This window comes from Eriocheir sinensis, chromosome 35, assembly GCF_024679095.1.
Source record: "Eriocheir sinensis breed Jianghai 21 chromosome 35, ASM2467909v1, whole genome shotgun sequence".
NCBI classification, from domain to species: domain Eukaryota; kingdom Metazoa; phylum Arthropoda; class Malacostraca; order Decapoda; family Varunidae; genus Eriocheir; species Eriocheir sinensis.
Genome location: NC_066543.1, coordinates 11483471 through 11499973, shown reverse-complemented (window position 1 = coordinate 11499973; position 16503 = coordinate 11483471). Strand labels below are relative to the sequence as shown.

At 49.5% G+C, this 16503-nt stretch overlaps 1 protein-coding gene and 1 long non-coding RNA gene across 7 annotated transcripts in view; one reads left to right on the top strand and one right to left on the bottom strand.

The window, feature by feature from the left end:
- LOC127007397 (uncharacterized) overlaps nt 1-16503 on the top strand; it is a 236880-nt gene that overhangs the window by 180911 nt on the left and 39466 nt on the right. The window lies entirely within an intron of this gene.
- LOC127007399 (uncharacterized) lies at nt 6777-13298 on the bottom strand. 3 transcript variants are annotated; one of them, XR_007760229.1, is made up of 3 exons: nt 13155-13298; nt 8416-8673; nt 6777-6921 (listed from the first exon to the last, which is right to left on the bottom strand). It is a non-coding gene; the product is annotated as an uncharacterized LOC127007399 (long non-coding RNA). The 3 variants fall into 3 exon arrangements; XR_007760228.1 differs by lacking the exon at nt 8416-8673 and adding an exon at nt 9955-10167 and having other exon boundaries at nt 6824-6966; XR_007760230.1 differs by lacking the exons at nt 8416-8673; nt 13155-13298 and adding exons at nt 9955-10167; nt 11662-11805 and having other exon boundaries at nt 6824-6966.

The window sequence follows — 16503 nt, the reverse complement described above, 5'->3', positions numbered from 1 at the left end:
CTTTGAACCATCGTCCAATTTGTCTGTGTCCTCCCGGAACAAAGGGAGATCCTCAAATCAAGTGTCAGGCTACTACTACAGAGAGGATCACAACACTCCCCCCAGTAACTGATGTGCCTATCCAGCAAATTGATGACACAGTTAACCCAGTTGCTGGTCCATCATCAGAGATTCCTCCAGCATTCGCTGAATATCCCACCAGCCGACCCACACAACCAACGCCTAGACCTCCACCCGAGATTCCATTGCCTCCGTCACTTCCCGTTGGGTGTGAGAGTGTTGATGAGTGCCCGTATGATAATTCTTGTGTAAATAACTTGTGTTTGAACATTTGTTATCCAGGACTTTGTGGGGAAAATGCTGACTGTGAAACTGTTGATCACAGACCGTTATGCATATGTCCACCTGGAACAACAGGTAATCCCACGAGGCATTGCAGTGCTCTACTGACTGAGGTGACCAGCACACTCAGGCCTCTTGCTGAAGATCCGGAGCATCCACAAGATGAAGACATCATTCCCATCTCGGGTTCAACGTCCAGGCCACCAACTCCGGATGTTGAGTACCCAACCCTTCGACCAACAGAGCCTCCTCCGCCTCCCCCTAAGCCTGTGCCGATAACTCCTCCAATAATAATTGCCTGTGAAAACAACGATGACTGCGCCATGGACAACTCATGCATAAACAAGCTTTGTTATGATGTATGTAGCCTGGGAGTCTGCGGAACAAACGCGGACTGCAAGATAAATGATCATCGACCAGTGTGCAGCTGTCCTCCAGGAACCCAAGGAGATCCAACAAGACAGTGTATAGCTGAAGTTACTGAGCGTCCCACCACTCCAATGCCTCCCTCATCAGATGATTCCCCACTGCCAACACACTCTCCGATCCATCCTGTAGCAGACCCACCAACTGCAGGTCCTCCCCCACTAGCAGTGCCCCCATCACCAAGACCAACACAGCCACCAGTTACACAGCCTCAGCCACCTCCCACACCAGGACCCTTGCCAGTTGGCTGTGAAGTTTCAGACGACTGTCCTTCGGACAACTCCTGTGTGAACAGACTTTGTCTTGATGTCTGCTACCCTGCATTATGTGGCGAGAGTGCCATCTGTCAAACCCTTGTCCACCGCCCTGTGTGCACATGTCCTCCAGGAACAACGGGCAACCCAACCATAAAGTGTTCTGCAGTAGACGTAGAGACACCATCAGCGCCTTATCCTCCCGTCGCAGGAGACAGCCCATCAGTAGAGGATCCACCCATTCAACCCATTCCTGGTCCTACAACGCCCAGGGCCCCGCCACTAGGAGAAGATGCAACACGTCCACCACTGCAGCCTTATATCCCCCGACCTCCTCCATCACCTATAGTACCGGTGCTTCCAGCAGCATGTGAAAATAACGATGACTGTGATGCAGGGGAGTCGTGTCTTAATATGATGTGTTATGATGCCTGTGCCATCAACATGTGTGGAGAAGATGCTGACTGCCAGACTTTCAACCACCGCCCAGTTTGTTCATGTCCTCCTGGAACGCGAGGAGATCCTCAAATCAAGTGTCAGGCTACTACTACAGAGAGGATCACAACACTCCCCCCAGTAACTGACGTGCCTATCCAGCAAATTGATGACACAGTTAGGCCAGTTGCTGGTCCATCATCAGAGATTCCTCCAGCATTTGCTGAATATCCCACCAGCCGACCCCCACAACCAACGCCTAGACCTCCACCCGAAATTCCATTGCCTCCGTCACTTCCCGTTGGGTGTGAGAGTGTTGATGAGTGCCCGTATGATAATTCATGCGTAAATAACTTGTGTATGAACATTTGTTATCCAGGACTTTGTGGGGAAAATGCTGACTGTGAAACTGTTGATCACAGACCGTTATGCATATGTCCACCTGGAACAACAGGTAATCCCACGAGGCATTGCAGTGCTCTACTGACTGAGGTGACCAGCACACTCAGGCCTCTTGCTGAAGATCCGGAGCATCCACAAGATGAAGACATCATTCCCATCTCGGGTTCAACGTCCAGGCCACCAACTCCGGATGTTGAGTACCCAACCCTTCGGCCAACAGAGCCTCCTCTGCTTCCCCCTAAGCCTGTGCCGATAACTCCTCCAATAATAATTGCCTGTGAAAACAACGATGACTGCGCCATGGACAACTCATGCATAAACAAGCTTTGTTATGATGTATGTAGCCTGGGAGTCTGCGGAACAAACGCGGACTGCAAGATAAATGATCATCGACCAGTGTGCAGCTGTCCTCCAGGAACCCAAGGAGATCCAACAAGACAGTGTATAGCTGAAGTTACTGAGCGTCCCACCACTCCAATGCCTCCCTCATCAGATGATTCCCCACTGCCAACACACTCTCCGATCCATCCTGTAGCAGACCCACCAACTGCAGGTCCTCCCCCACTAGCAGTGCCCCCATCACCAAGACCAACACAGCCACCAGTTACACAGCCTCAGCCACCTCCCACACCAGGACCCTTGCCAGTTGGCTGTGAAGTTTCAGACGACTGTCCTTCGGACAACTCCTGCGTGAACAGACTTTGTCTTGATGTCTGCTACCCTGCATTATGTGGCGAGAGTGCCATCTGTCAAACCCTTGTCCACCGCCCTGTGTGCACATGTCCTCCAGGAACAACGGGCAACCCAACCATAAAGTGTTCTGCAGTGGACGTAGAGACACCATCAGCGCCTTATCCTCCCGTCGCAGGAGACAGCCCATCAGTAGAGGATCCACCTATTCAACCCATTCCTGGTCCTACAACGCCCAGGGCCCCGCCACTAGGAGAAGATGCAACACGTCCACCACTGCAGCCTTATATCCCCCGACCTCCTCCATCACCTATAGTACCGGTGCTTCCAGCAGCATGTGAAAATAACGATGACTGTGATGCAGGGGAGTCGTGTCTTAATATGATGTGTTACGATGCCTGTGCCATCAACATGTGTGGAGAAGATGCTGACTGCCAGACTTTCAACCACCGCCCAGTTTGTTCATGTCCTCCTGGAACGCGAGGAGATCCTCAAATCAAGTGTCAGGCTACTACTACAGAGAGGATCACAACACTCCCCCCAGTAACTGACGTGCCTATCCAGCAAATTGATGACACAGTTAGGCCAGTTGCTGGTCCATCATCAGAGATTCCTCCAGCATTCGCTGAATATCCCACCAGCCGACCCACACAACCAACGCCTAGACCTCCACCCGAGATTCCATTGCCTCCGTCACTTCCCGTTGGGTGTGAGAGTGTTGATGAGTGCCCGTATGATAATTCCTGTGTTAATAACTTGTGTATGAACATTTGTTATCCAGGACTTTGTGGGGAAAATGCTGACTGTGAAACTGTTGATCACAGACCGTTATGCATATGTCCACCTGGAACAACAGGTAATCCCACGAGGCATTGCAGTGCTCTACTGACTGAGGTGACCAGCACACTCAGGCCTCTTGCTGAAGATCCAGAGCATCCACAAGATGAAGACATCATTCCCATCTCGGGTTCAACGTCCAGGCCACCAACTCCGGATGTTGAGTACCCAACCCTTCGGCCAACAGAGCCTCCTCCGCCTCCCCCTAAGCCTGTGCCGATAACTACTCCAATAATAATTGCCTGTGAAAACAACGATGACTGCGCCATGGACAACTCATGCATAAACAAGCTTTGTTATGATGTATGTAGCCTGGGAGTCTGCGGAACGAACGCTGACTGCAAGATAAAGGATCATCGACCAGTGTGCAGCTGTCCCCCAGGAACCCAAGGAGATCCAACAAGACAGTGTATAGCTGAAGTTACTGAGCGTCCCACCACTCCAATGCCCCCCTCATCAGATGATTCCCCTCCGCCAACACACTCTCCGATCCATCCTGTAGCAGACCCACCAACTGCAGGTCCTCCCCCACTAGCAGTGCCCCCGTCACCAAGACCAACACAGCCACCAGTTACACAGCCTCAGCCACCTCCCACACCAGGACCCTTGCCAGTTGGCTGTGAAGTTTCAGACGACTGTCCTACAGACAACTCCTGTGTGAACAGACTTTGTCTTGATGTCTGTTACCCTGCATTATGTGGCGAGAGTGCCATCTGTCAAACCCTTGTCCACCGCCCTGTGTGCACATGTCCTCCTGGAACAACGGGCAACCCAACCATAAAGTGTTCTGCAGTGGACGTAGAGACACCATCAGCGCCTTATCCTCCCGTCGCAGGAGACAGCCCATCAGTAGAGGATCCACCCATTCAACCCATTCCTGGTCCTACAACGCCCAGGGCCCCGCCACTAGGAGAAGATGCAACACGTCCACCACTGCAGCCTTATATCCCCCGACCTCCTCCATCACCTATAGTACCGGTGCTTCCAGCGGCATGTGAAAATAACGATGACTGTGATGCAGGGGAGTCGTGTCTTAATATGATGTGTTATGATGCCTGTGCCATCAACATGTGTGGAGAAGATGCTGACTGCCAGACTTTCAACCACCGCCCAGTTTGTTCATGTCCTCCTGGAACGCGAGGAGATCCTCAAATCAAGTGTCAGGCTACTACTACAGAGAGGATCACAACACTCCCCCCAGTAACTGACGTGCCCATCCAGCAAATTGATGACACAGTTAGGCCAGTTGCTGGTCCATCATCAGAGATTCCTCCAGCATTCGCTGAGTATCCCACCAGCCGACCCACACAACCAACACCTAGACCTCCACCCGAGATTCCCATCGTTCCACTTGTTCCTATTGGTTGTGAAAGCAGTGATAATTGTCCCTTTGACAATACCTGTGTTAACAGATTTTGCCTAAATATTTGTTATCCTGGTCTCTGTGGGGAAAATGCAGACTGTCAGACAGTCGGTCACAAACCATCTTGCATATGCCCCCCTGGAACAACAGGCAACCCCACCGTGCAGTGCATTGCTCTCTTGACAGAGACATCTACCACTGTTAGGCCTTTTGCAGAAGTCCCAGATCAATATGAAGAAGAAATCATTACTCCCATTCAAGGGTCAACATATAGACCACCTGTTCCTTCTGTGGAGTACCCTTCCCCACAACCCACACAGCCTTTTGTACATCCTCCTGCCCTGTATCCAATTGTACCCGAAATTGCTATTGCTTGCGAGACAAATCACGACTGTTTTTCAGATAATTCTTGTATCAATAGGTTGTGCTATGATGTATGCAGCCTTGGTGTTTGTGGGACAAATGCTGACTGTAAAATAAACGATCGTCGACCAGTATGCAGCTGTCCTCCAGGAACTCAAGGGGATCCAACTATGCTCTGCTTAGCAATTGTCACCGAACAACCCACCACACCAATGCCACCCATACCCGATCATACGCCAATTCCACCTGACGCTCCACTTCATCCTGTCGTAGACCCAACAAGTCCAGGTCCTCCCCCACTAGTAGAACACCCATCACCCCGACCCACTCATCCCCCAGTTACACATCCTCAGCCACCTCCCACGCCAGGACCCTTGCCAGTTGGCTGTGAAGTTTCAGACGACTGTCCTTCGGACAACTCCTGTGTGAACAGACTCTGTCTTAATATATGTAATCCTGGTCTATGTGGTAAGAATGCTAATTGCCATATCCTTAACCATCGTCCATTCTGCGATTGTCCTCCAGGAACAACAGGCAACCCAACAATGAAATGTTCTGCATTAGCTATGGAGACCATACCACCACCTGGCCCTCCAGTTGTAGGAGACACACCTTTAGTATATGACCCACCTATTCTCCCTATTTCCGATTCCTCAACCATACGACCTGACCCTATTGCAGAACACAAACCAGACCCTCCTCCTGACCTACTTTTGACTAGACCCCCACCTCCTCCACTACTTCCCCCTTTGGCTCAAGCATGTAAAAATAATGATGAATGTGATCTTGATAACACTTGCATTAATTTATTGTGCTATGATGCATGCAGTCTTGGTGTATGTGGTATCTTTTCTAATTGTAGAACACATAGTCATAGGCCTGTATGTCTCTGCCCTCCTGGTACAACTGGAGATCCTCAAATCAAATGCAATTCTTTATTCTCTGAAAGTTCAACAACAGAGACTCCATTAACCGACGCATCACAGATACCTCAAGATCCAATTCATCCAATTTCAGATCCAACTTCTCGACCATCACCTATAGCAGAAAAACCCAAACCTAGACCAACACCACCTGCAATTGAACGCCCAACTGTTGCATCTCCCCCACCACCAGTACCCATTGGATGTGATAATAATGATGATTGTGGAATTGCAACAACTTGCATCAATCGAATGTGCTTTGATATATGCAAACAAGGTCTCTGTGGAAAAGATGCAGAGTGCCAAACTGTAGGACACAGGCCAAGTTGTTTATGTCCACCAGGAACAACTGGGAATCCAACAGAGAGATGCATTGCTTTATCAACAGAAGTTTCATCTTTCCTTCCTCCAATAGCAGAAACACATACTCCTCCTGAATCCCTTTTTCCTGGTCTTGGCAAACCACCAACCATGCCTCCACCATACGTTGAATATCCATCAACAAGGCCTCCAGTACAAATATTTGAACCACCAGTAATTCAACCTATAATACTGGAAGTAGCTATAGCATGTGAAAACAATGATAATTGCACTATTGACAATACATGTATCAATAACCTTTGCTACGACGTATGCAGCCTTGGCGTATGTGGAACAAATGCTGACTGCAAGGTGCGAGAGCATCGACCAGTATGTAGCTGTCCACCAGGAACTGAAGGAGATCCAACTACTCAGTGTTTGGCCACAGCCACTGAGCTACCCACCACACCTATGCCACCCATACCAGGCGATTCTCCAACCCCACCTGGAGATCCAGTCCGACCTGTGGCTGATCCAACGAGTCCATGGCCTCCTCCATTCGCAGAGGACCCGACACCCCGACCACCTCAGCCTCCAGTCACACAGCCACCGATGCCTCCTACAGCGGGACCTCTGGCGATTGGGTGTCTGGCCTCCGATGATTGTTCCTTCGACACTTCATGTGTGAACAAATTGTGTCTTGATGTTTGTCACCCTGGTTACTGTGGAGAAAATGCAGACTGTCAAACGATTGGCCACCGTCCACAGTGCACATGTCCCCCAGGAACCACTGGCAACCCAACTTTAAAGTGTTCTGCTATGGCAGTAGAGACACCCACAATACCTCATCCTCCCATTGCAGGGGACACACCCTCAGTAGACGACCCGCCCATTCAAGCCATTCCTGGTTCCACAACTCCCAGGTCCCCACCAGAAGGAGAACCTGCAACACGTCCACCACATGAGCCACATATACCTCGACCTCCTCCATCACCTGTAATCCCTTCATTGGCAGCTGCTTGTGAAAATAATGATGAGTGTGACTCTGAAATGTCCTGTATCAATATGATGTGCTACGATGTCTGTACCTTTGGTACTTGTGGTGATAATTCTCAATGTAGGCCATCAAATCATAGACCTGTGTGTGTGTGCCCCTATGGGACAATGGGTGACCCACAGACAGGATGCACAGCAATGTCAACGGCAAAACCCACAACAGTTCCCAGTCCAGTTACTGAAGATACAGTTGTCAGTGATGTTCCAATCTTCCCTCATCCTGGATCTTCTTCAGCAGCACCACCTCCAATAGCCGAATTCCCCACACCTCGACCAACACAGCCTCCACCTCCAAGACCATCTACTGTTATCCCACTTTCACCAGAGCCCATTGGCTGTGAAACCACAACCCAGTGTCCTAAGGACAACAGCTGCATCAATGATTTATGTGTCGATGTTTGTCACTTTACCCCATGCGGTGATAATGCTGATTGTCAGACTGTCAATCACACTCCTAAGTGCACATGTCCCCCTCACACAACAGGCAATCCAACAGATAAATGCATTGCTCTTGCTATTGACATACCAACAACTCTTAGACCAGCAACAGATGAACCAGATTTACCTGACGATGAGCCAATAGTAGCGGGACATGGAAAAACCACTCCTCATCCACCACCATTTGCTGATACACCAACAACTAGGAAACCAGTGCCCACGTCTCCACGACCACCACCTCCTCCTTTGAAGCCACCAGTGCCAATTGCATGCGAGAACAATGATGATTGTACAGTGGACAATTCTTGCATCAATGAGTTGTGTTACGACGTATGCAGCCTTGGCGTATGTGGAACTAATGCTGACTGCAAGATTCAGAATCACCGACCAGTATGTAGCTGTCCTCCAGGAACGGAAGGAGATCCAACTAGTCAGTGTTTGGCCACAGCCACTGAGCTACCCACCACACCTATGCCACCCATACCAGACGATTCTCCAACCCCACCTGGAGATCCAGTCCGACCTGTGGCTGATCCAACGAGTCCAGGGCCTCCTCCATTCGCAGAGGACCCGACACCACGACCACCTCAGCCTCCAGTCACACAGCCATCGATGCCTCCTACAGCGGGACCTCTGGCGATTGGGTGTCTGGCCTCCGATGATTGTTCCTTCGACACTTCATGTGTGAACAAATTGTGTCTTGATGTTTGTCACCCCGGTTACTGTGGAGAAAATGCAGACTGTCAAACGATTGGCCACCGTCCACAGTGCACATGTCCTCCAGGAACCACTGGCAACCCAACTTTAAAGTGTTCTGCTATGGCAGTAGAGACACCCACAATACCTCATCCTCCCATTGCAGGGGACACACCCTCAGTGGACGACCCGCCCATTCAGGCCATTCCTGGTTCCACAACTCCCAGGTCCCCACCAGAAGGGGAACCTGCAACACGTCCACCACATGAGCCACATATACCTCGACCTCCTCCATCACCTGTAATCCCTTCATTGCCAGCTGCTTGTGAAAATAATGATGAGTGTGACTCTGAAATGTCCTGTATTAATATGATGTGCTACGATGTCTGTACCTTTGGTACTTGTGGTGATAATTCTCAGTGTACTAGTATTGATCATAGACCTGTGTGTGTGTGCCCCTATGGGACAACGGGTGACCCACAGACAGGATGCACGGCAATGTCAACAGCAAAACCCACAACAGTTCCCAGTCCAGTTACTGAAGATACAGTTGTCAGTGATGTTCCAATCTTCCCTCATCCTGGATCTTCTTCAGCAGCACCACCTCCAATAGCCGAATTCCCCACACCTCGACCAACACAGCCTCCACCTCCAAGACCATCTACTGTTATCCCACTTTCACCAGAGCCCATTGGCTGTGAAACCACAACCCAGTGTCCTAAGGACAACAGCTGCATCAATGATTTATGTGTCGATGTTTGTCACTTTACCCCATGCGGTGATAATGCTGATTGTCAGACTGTCAATCACACTCCTAAGTGCACATGTCCCCCTCACACAACAGGCAATCCAACAGATAAATGCATTGCTCTTGCTATTGACATACCAACAACTCTTCGACCAGCAACAGATGAACCAGATTTACCTGACGATGAGCCAATAGTAGCGGGACATGGAGAAACCACTCCACATCCACCACCATTTGCTGATACACCAACAACTAGGAAACCAGTGCCCACGTCTCCACGACCACCACCTCCTCCTTTGAAGCCACCAGTGCCAATTGCATGCGAGAACAATGATGATTGTACAGTGGACAATTCTTGCATCAATGAGTTGTGTTACGACGTATGCAGCCTTGGCGTATGTGGAACTAATGCTGACTGCAAGATTCAGAATCACCGACCAGTATGTAGCTGTCCTCCAGGAACGGAAGGAGATCCAACTAGTCAGTGTTTGGCCACAGCCACTGAGCTACCCACCACACCTATGCCACCCATACCAGGCGATTCTCCAACCCCACCTGGAGATCCATTCCGACCTGTGGCTGATCCAACGAGTCCAGGGCCTCCTCCATTCGCAGAGGACCCGACACCACGACCACCTCAGCCTCCAGTCACACAGCCATCGATGCCTCCTACAGCAGGACCTCTGGCGATTGGGTGTCTGGCCTCCGATGATTGTTCCTTCGACACTTCATGTGTGAACAAATTGTGTCTTGATGTTTGTCACCCCGGTTACTGTGGAGAAAATGCAGACTGTCAAACGATTGGCCACCGTCCACAGTGCACATGTCCTCCAGGAACCACTGGCAACCCAACTTTAAAGTGTTCTGCTATGGCAGTAGAGACACCCACAATACCTCATCCTCCCATTGCAGGGGACACACCCTCAGTGGACGACCCGCCCATTCAGGCCATTCCTGGTTCCACAACTCCCAGGTCCCCACCAGAAGGGGAACCTGCAACACGTCCACCACATGAGCCACATATACCTCGACCTCCTCCATCACCTGTAATCCCTTCATTGCCAGCTGCTTGTGAAAATAATGATGAGTGTGACTCTGAAATGTCCTGTATTAATATGATGTGCTACGATGTCTGTACCTTTGGTACTTGTGGTGATAATTCTCAGTGTACTAGTATTGATCATAGACCTGTGTGTGTGTGCCCCTATGGGACAACGGGTGATCCACAGACAGGATGCACGGCAATGTCAACAGCAAAACCCACAACAGTTCCCAGTCCAGTTACTGAAGATACAGTTGTCAGTGATGTTCCAATCTTCCCTCATCCTGGATCTTCTTCAGCAGCACCACCTCCAATAGCCGAATTCCCCACACCTCGACCAACACAGCCTCCACCTCCAAGACCATCTACTGTTATCCCACTTTCACCAGAGCCCATTGGCTGTGAAACCACAACCCAGTGTCCTAAGGACAACAGCTGCATCAATGATTTATGTGTCGATGTTTGTCACTTTACCCCATGCGGTGATAATGCTGATTGTCAGACTGTCAATCACACTCCTAAGTGCACATGTCCCCCTCACACAACAGGCAATCCAACAGATAAATGCATTGCTCTTGCTATTGACATACCAACAACTCTTCGACCAGCAACAGATGAACCAGATTTACCTGACGATGAGCCAATAGTAGCGGGACATGGAGAAACCACTCCACATCCACCACCATTTGCTGATACACCAACAACTAGGAAACCAGTGCCCACGTCTCCACGACCACCACCTCCTCCTTTGAAGCCACCAGTGCCAATTGCATGCGAGAACAATGATGATTGTACAGTGGACAATTCTTGCATCAATGAGTTGTGTTACGACGTATGCAGCCTTGGCGTATGTGGAACTAATGCTGACTGCAAGATTCAGAATCACCGACCAGTATGTAGCTGTCCTCCAGGAACGGAAGGAGATCCAACTAGTCAGTGTTTGGCCACAGCCACTGAGCTACCCACCACACCTATGCCACCCATACCAGGCGATTCTCCAACCCCACCTGGAGATCCATTCCGACCTGTGGCTGATCCAACGAGTCCAGGGCCTCCTCCATTCGCAGAGGACCCGACACCACGACCACCTCAGCCTCCAATCACACAGCCACCGATGCCTCCTACAGCAGGACCTCTGGCGATTGGGTGTCTGGCCTCCGATGATTGTTCCTTCGACACTTCATGTGTGAACAAATTGTGTCTTGATGTTTGTCATCCCGGTTACTGTGGAGAAAATGCAGACTGTCAAACGATTGGCCACCGTCCACAGTGCACATGTCCTCCAGGAACCACTGGCAACCCAACTTTAAAGTGTTCTGCTATGGCAGTAGAGACACCCACAATACCTCGTCCTCCCATTGCAGGGGACACACCCTCAGTGGACGACCCGCCCATTCAGGCCATTCCTGGTTCCACAACTCCCAGGTCCCCACCAGAAGGGGAACCTGCAACACGTCCACCACATGAGCCACATATACCTCGACCTCCTCCATCACCTGTAATCCCTTCATTGCCAGCTGCTTGTGAAAATAATGATGAGTGTGACTCTGAAATGTCCTGTATTAATATGATGTGCTACGATGTCTGTACCTTTGGTACTTGTGGTGATAATTCTCAGTGTACTAGTATTGATCATAGACCTGTGTGTGTGTGCCCCTATGGGACAACGGGTGACCCACAGACAGGATGCACGGCAATGTCAACAGCAAAACCCACAACAGTTCCCAGTCCAGTTACTGAAGATACAGTTGTCAGTGATGTTCCAATCTTCCCTCATCCTGGATCTTCTTCAGCAGCACCACCTCCAATAGCCGAATTCCCCACACCTCGACCAACACAGCCTCCACCTCCAAGACCATCTACTGTTATCCCACTTTCACCAGAGCCCATTGGCTGTGAAACCACAACCCAGTGTCCTAAGGACAACAGCTGCATCAATGATTTATGTGTCGATGTTTGTCACTTTACCCCATGCGGTGATAATGCTGATTGTCAGACTGTCAATCACACTCCTAAGTGCACATGTCCCCTCACACAACAGGCAATCCAACAGATAAATGCATTGCTCTTGCTATTGACATACCAACAACTCTTCGACCAGCAACAGATGAACCAGATTTACCTGACGATGAGCCAATAGTAGCGGGACATGGAGAAACCACTCCACATCCACCACCATTTGCTGATACACCAACAACTAGGAAACCAGTGCCCACGTCTCCACGACCACCACCTTCTCCTTTGAAGCCACCAGTGCCAATTGCATGCGAGAACAATGATGATTGTACAGTGGACAATTCTTGCATCAATGAGTTGTGTTACGACGTATGCAGCCTTGGCGTATGTGGAACTAATGCTGACTGCAAGATTCAGAATCACCGACCAGTATGTAGCTGTCCTCCAGGAACGGAAGGAGATCCAACTAGTCAGTGTTTGGCCACAGCCACTGAGCTACCCACCACACCTATGCCACCCATACCAGGCGATTCTCCAACCCCACCTGGAGATCCATTCCGACCTGTGGCTGATCCAACGAGTCCAGGGCCTCCTCCATTCGCAGAGGACCCGACACCACGACCACCTCAGCCTCCAGTCACACAGCCACCGATGCCTCCTACAGCGGGACCTCTGGCGATTGGGTGTCTGGCCTCCGATGATTGTTCCTTCGACACTTCATGTGTGAACAAATTGTGTCTTGATGTTTGTCACCCTGGTTACTGTGGAGAAAATGCAGACTGTCAAACGATTGGCCACCGTCCACAGTGCACATGTCCTCCAGGAACCACTGGCAACCCAACTTTAAAGTGTTCTGCTATGGCAGTAGAGACACCCACAATACCTCGTCCTCCCATTGCAGGGGACACACCCTCAGTGGACGACCCGCCCATTCAGGCCATTCCTGGTTCCACAACTCCCAGGTCCCCACCAGAAGGGGAACCTGCAACACGTCCACCACATGAGCCACATATACCTCGACCTCCTCCATCACCTGTAATCCCTTCATTGGCAGCTGCTTGTGAAAATAATGATGAGTGTGACTCTGAAATGTCCTGTATCAATATGATGTGTTACGATGTCTGTACCTTTGGTACTTGTGGTGATAATTCTCAATGTATTAAAATTGATCATTCACCCGTGTGTGTGTGCCCCTATGGGACAACCGGTGACCCACAAGTAAAGTGCACTTCCCTTACTACCTCAAGACCAAAAGTTATTTCACCAGTTACTGAATCGACATCAATATCCGATGAACCTATTGTATTTGGCCATGGTCCATCTACAACTGCTCCTCCACCTATTGGAATAAGACCAACACTAAGACCTACTGATCCCCCAGTCACCATGCCAACTTTAGTACCAACTCCCCCACCAGAGCCAGTTGGCTGTGCAACAAATGACGAGTGCCCCCTAGAAAACACTTGTGTCAATTCACTTTGCTTTGATATATGTCATCCTGGGTTATGTGGCTTTGATGCTGATTGCCAGACAGTTGGTAATCGCCCTGCATGTGTATGTCCCCCTGGCACTACTGGAAACCCAACAGAAAAATGCATTGCAATTGCCACTGAATTCCCTCCAACATCTCCCTCACCAGTTGCCCAAACAACACAGCCCCCTCCAGACCACCCAATAGTTGCTGGCATGGCATCCTCGACACACCCTCCTCCCCTTGTTGAAGAACCCACTACAAGGCCCCCAGAGACACCACCTCCTCGGCCAGAAATACCTCCTGTCACAGCTCCTGTCATCATAGCTTGTCAAAATAATGATGAATGTCCTGTTGATAACTCTTGCCTAAACCACAAATGTTATGATGTGTGTGCTTTAGGTATTTGTGGTGAAGATGCTGATTGCAAAATTGATGTGCATCGCCCAGTGTGCAGCTGTCCACCAGGGACCACTGGAGTCCCAACAGTCAAGTGTCATGCACTCCTTGTAGATACAACTACACCAGTCACACCACTGAAGGACACACCACCTCCTACACCTCAAGACCCCCTTATACCTGTCTCCCCACCACCTTCTACGACTCCACTTCCAACCGCAGTTTTCCCTACTCCTCGTCCCTCTCCACCTCCTGTTCCCAGACCACCACCTCCACCTACTGTTCCACCTCAAGCAGTTGGATGTGAAAGTTCAAGCGATTGCCCATTTGACAATTCTTGTGTCAATCAACTGTGCATGGATATTTGTTATCCTGGACTTTGTGGAGAAAATGCTGAGTGCAGCACTGAAGACCATAAAGTTGTCTGTTCTTGTCCTCCAGGAACATCAGGAAACCCAACCCTGAAATGCTCAGCTCTGGCAGTATTTATTCCTCCTCCTCCTTTACCTCCTCTGCCTGAAGACACACCAGTACCAGATGACAAACCTCTACAACCTGTGTCTCCTCCTCCATCCACCACCCCACCTCCAGCAGCTGAAATGCCTACTGTCCGCCCACCTTTGATCACTACCACTAGACCCCTTCCTCCCATCATGCCTACAGTACCCATTGCCTGTGAGAATAATGATGATTGTGACATCGACAACTCCTGCATAAATCTTCTCTGTTATGAAGTATGTGCTCTCAGAATCTGCGGAGAAAATGCCGAATGTAAAACTGTTGAACATAGGCCTGTGTGTATATGTCCACCAGGCACCACTGGAGACCCACAGAGAGGATGTTCAGCAGTATTGAGTGATATGCCTACTCCTCCCCCTCCACCTGTTGGGGTTACTACCGAGCACCCACACCATCCCATTTTCCCAATATCAGGTTCAACTACACCTGTGCCTCCCCCTATTATAGAGACTGTACCGCCTCAGGTGAAGGAGCCCCACCCACCTTCCCCACCTCCACCAGTAACATCTCATCCTCTCCCTGCTGGCTGCACTACTAGTACTCAGTGTAGTTTTGATGAAAAATGCTATAATTCTCTATGTGTAAAGGCATGCAGTCTTTCCCCATGTGACAAGGATCCAAACTGTTATGCCCAAATGCATGAGGCAGTATGCACCCCAGTGCCAATAGCAGAGCGGCCTGAGTGTGTGATAGACCAAGACTGCTTCACTACACAGGTGTGTACCACAAATGTGTGTCGGGACGTGTGTATTGTCAGCAACCCCTGTGCCCCCATGGCTGTGTGTACTGGTGATAAACATCGGCCTCAGTGCAACTGCCCTCCAGGATACATTGGCAACCCGTTCGTTTCCTGCCGCCTTCCAGAGCCACCCACCCCACCACCCAAGCCAACCCCTCGCCCAGAGTGCTTAGTGGACAATGACTGTGACTATCATCTCGCCTGTTTAAACCAACGATGTCTTGACCCATGTCTAAAACAAGTGTGTGGCCTAAATGCCAACTGCAGAGTGACGATCCATACACCAAGGTGCCATTGTCTTCCGGGTCACTTTGGTAACCCATTTGTGGAGTGCAGGGAGCCTTCCACACCCACTATACCACTCCCTGACCTGAGACCACAGTGCACAGTAAATGCTGACTGCCGATACGAACATGCATGCTACAACAACGACTGTAAGAACCCATGTGTTGTCGCCAACCCATGTGCACCCACGGCAGTGTGTGATGTGGTGCAGCACCAAGCAGTGTGCTCTTGTCCGCCACCTTTATCTGGGAACCCCTACCATCAGTGTATCACCAGTAAGATAATGAATGCCTCTTTCTATGTCTGTCTTTTTCACGCATGTAAGAGCACGATGCATGTTTCTGTTGTGCCTATCATTGATTAGTACTATAAGCTTGTGCATTGTTTATAAGACTGCAATGTTTCAATCTGCATCCAGAAGCCTGCACTCTCAAGTCCTGCACCACGAAGCCTGCATCGTACATACTGCATCATTTCTGTAAAAGAATGGATTTTAAACTATTTGCATTTATCTTTTTTTGCATCGTTCAGCATCAATAAACTTTTCTAAGCTTTCCGAAAACTGCTTCTTGTCTCTTGTATATATCTGTATGATTTATTTTCCATGAATAATTATATAAGACAGTCATCTGAATCATAGCAATTTATATAATTGGTGATACTTCATATATATATATATATATATATATATATATATATATATATATATATATATATATATATATATATATATATATATATATATATATATATATACACACACAGTCGTCCCTCAAATAGCCCGGTTTACAATAGTTCGGTTTTGGTTTTATGTATTTT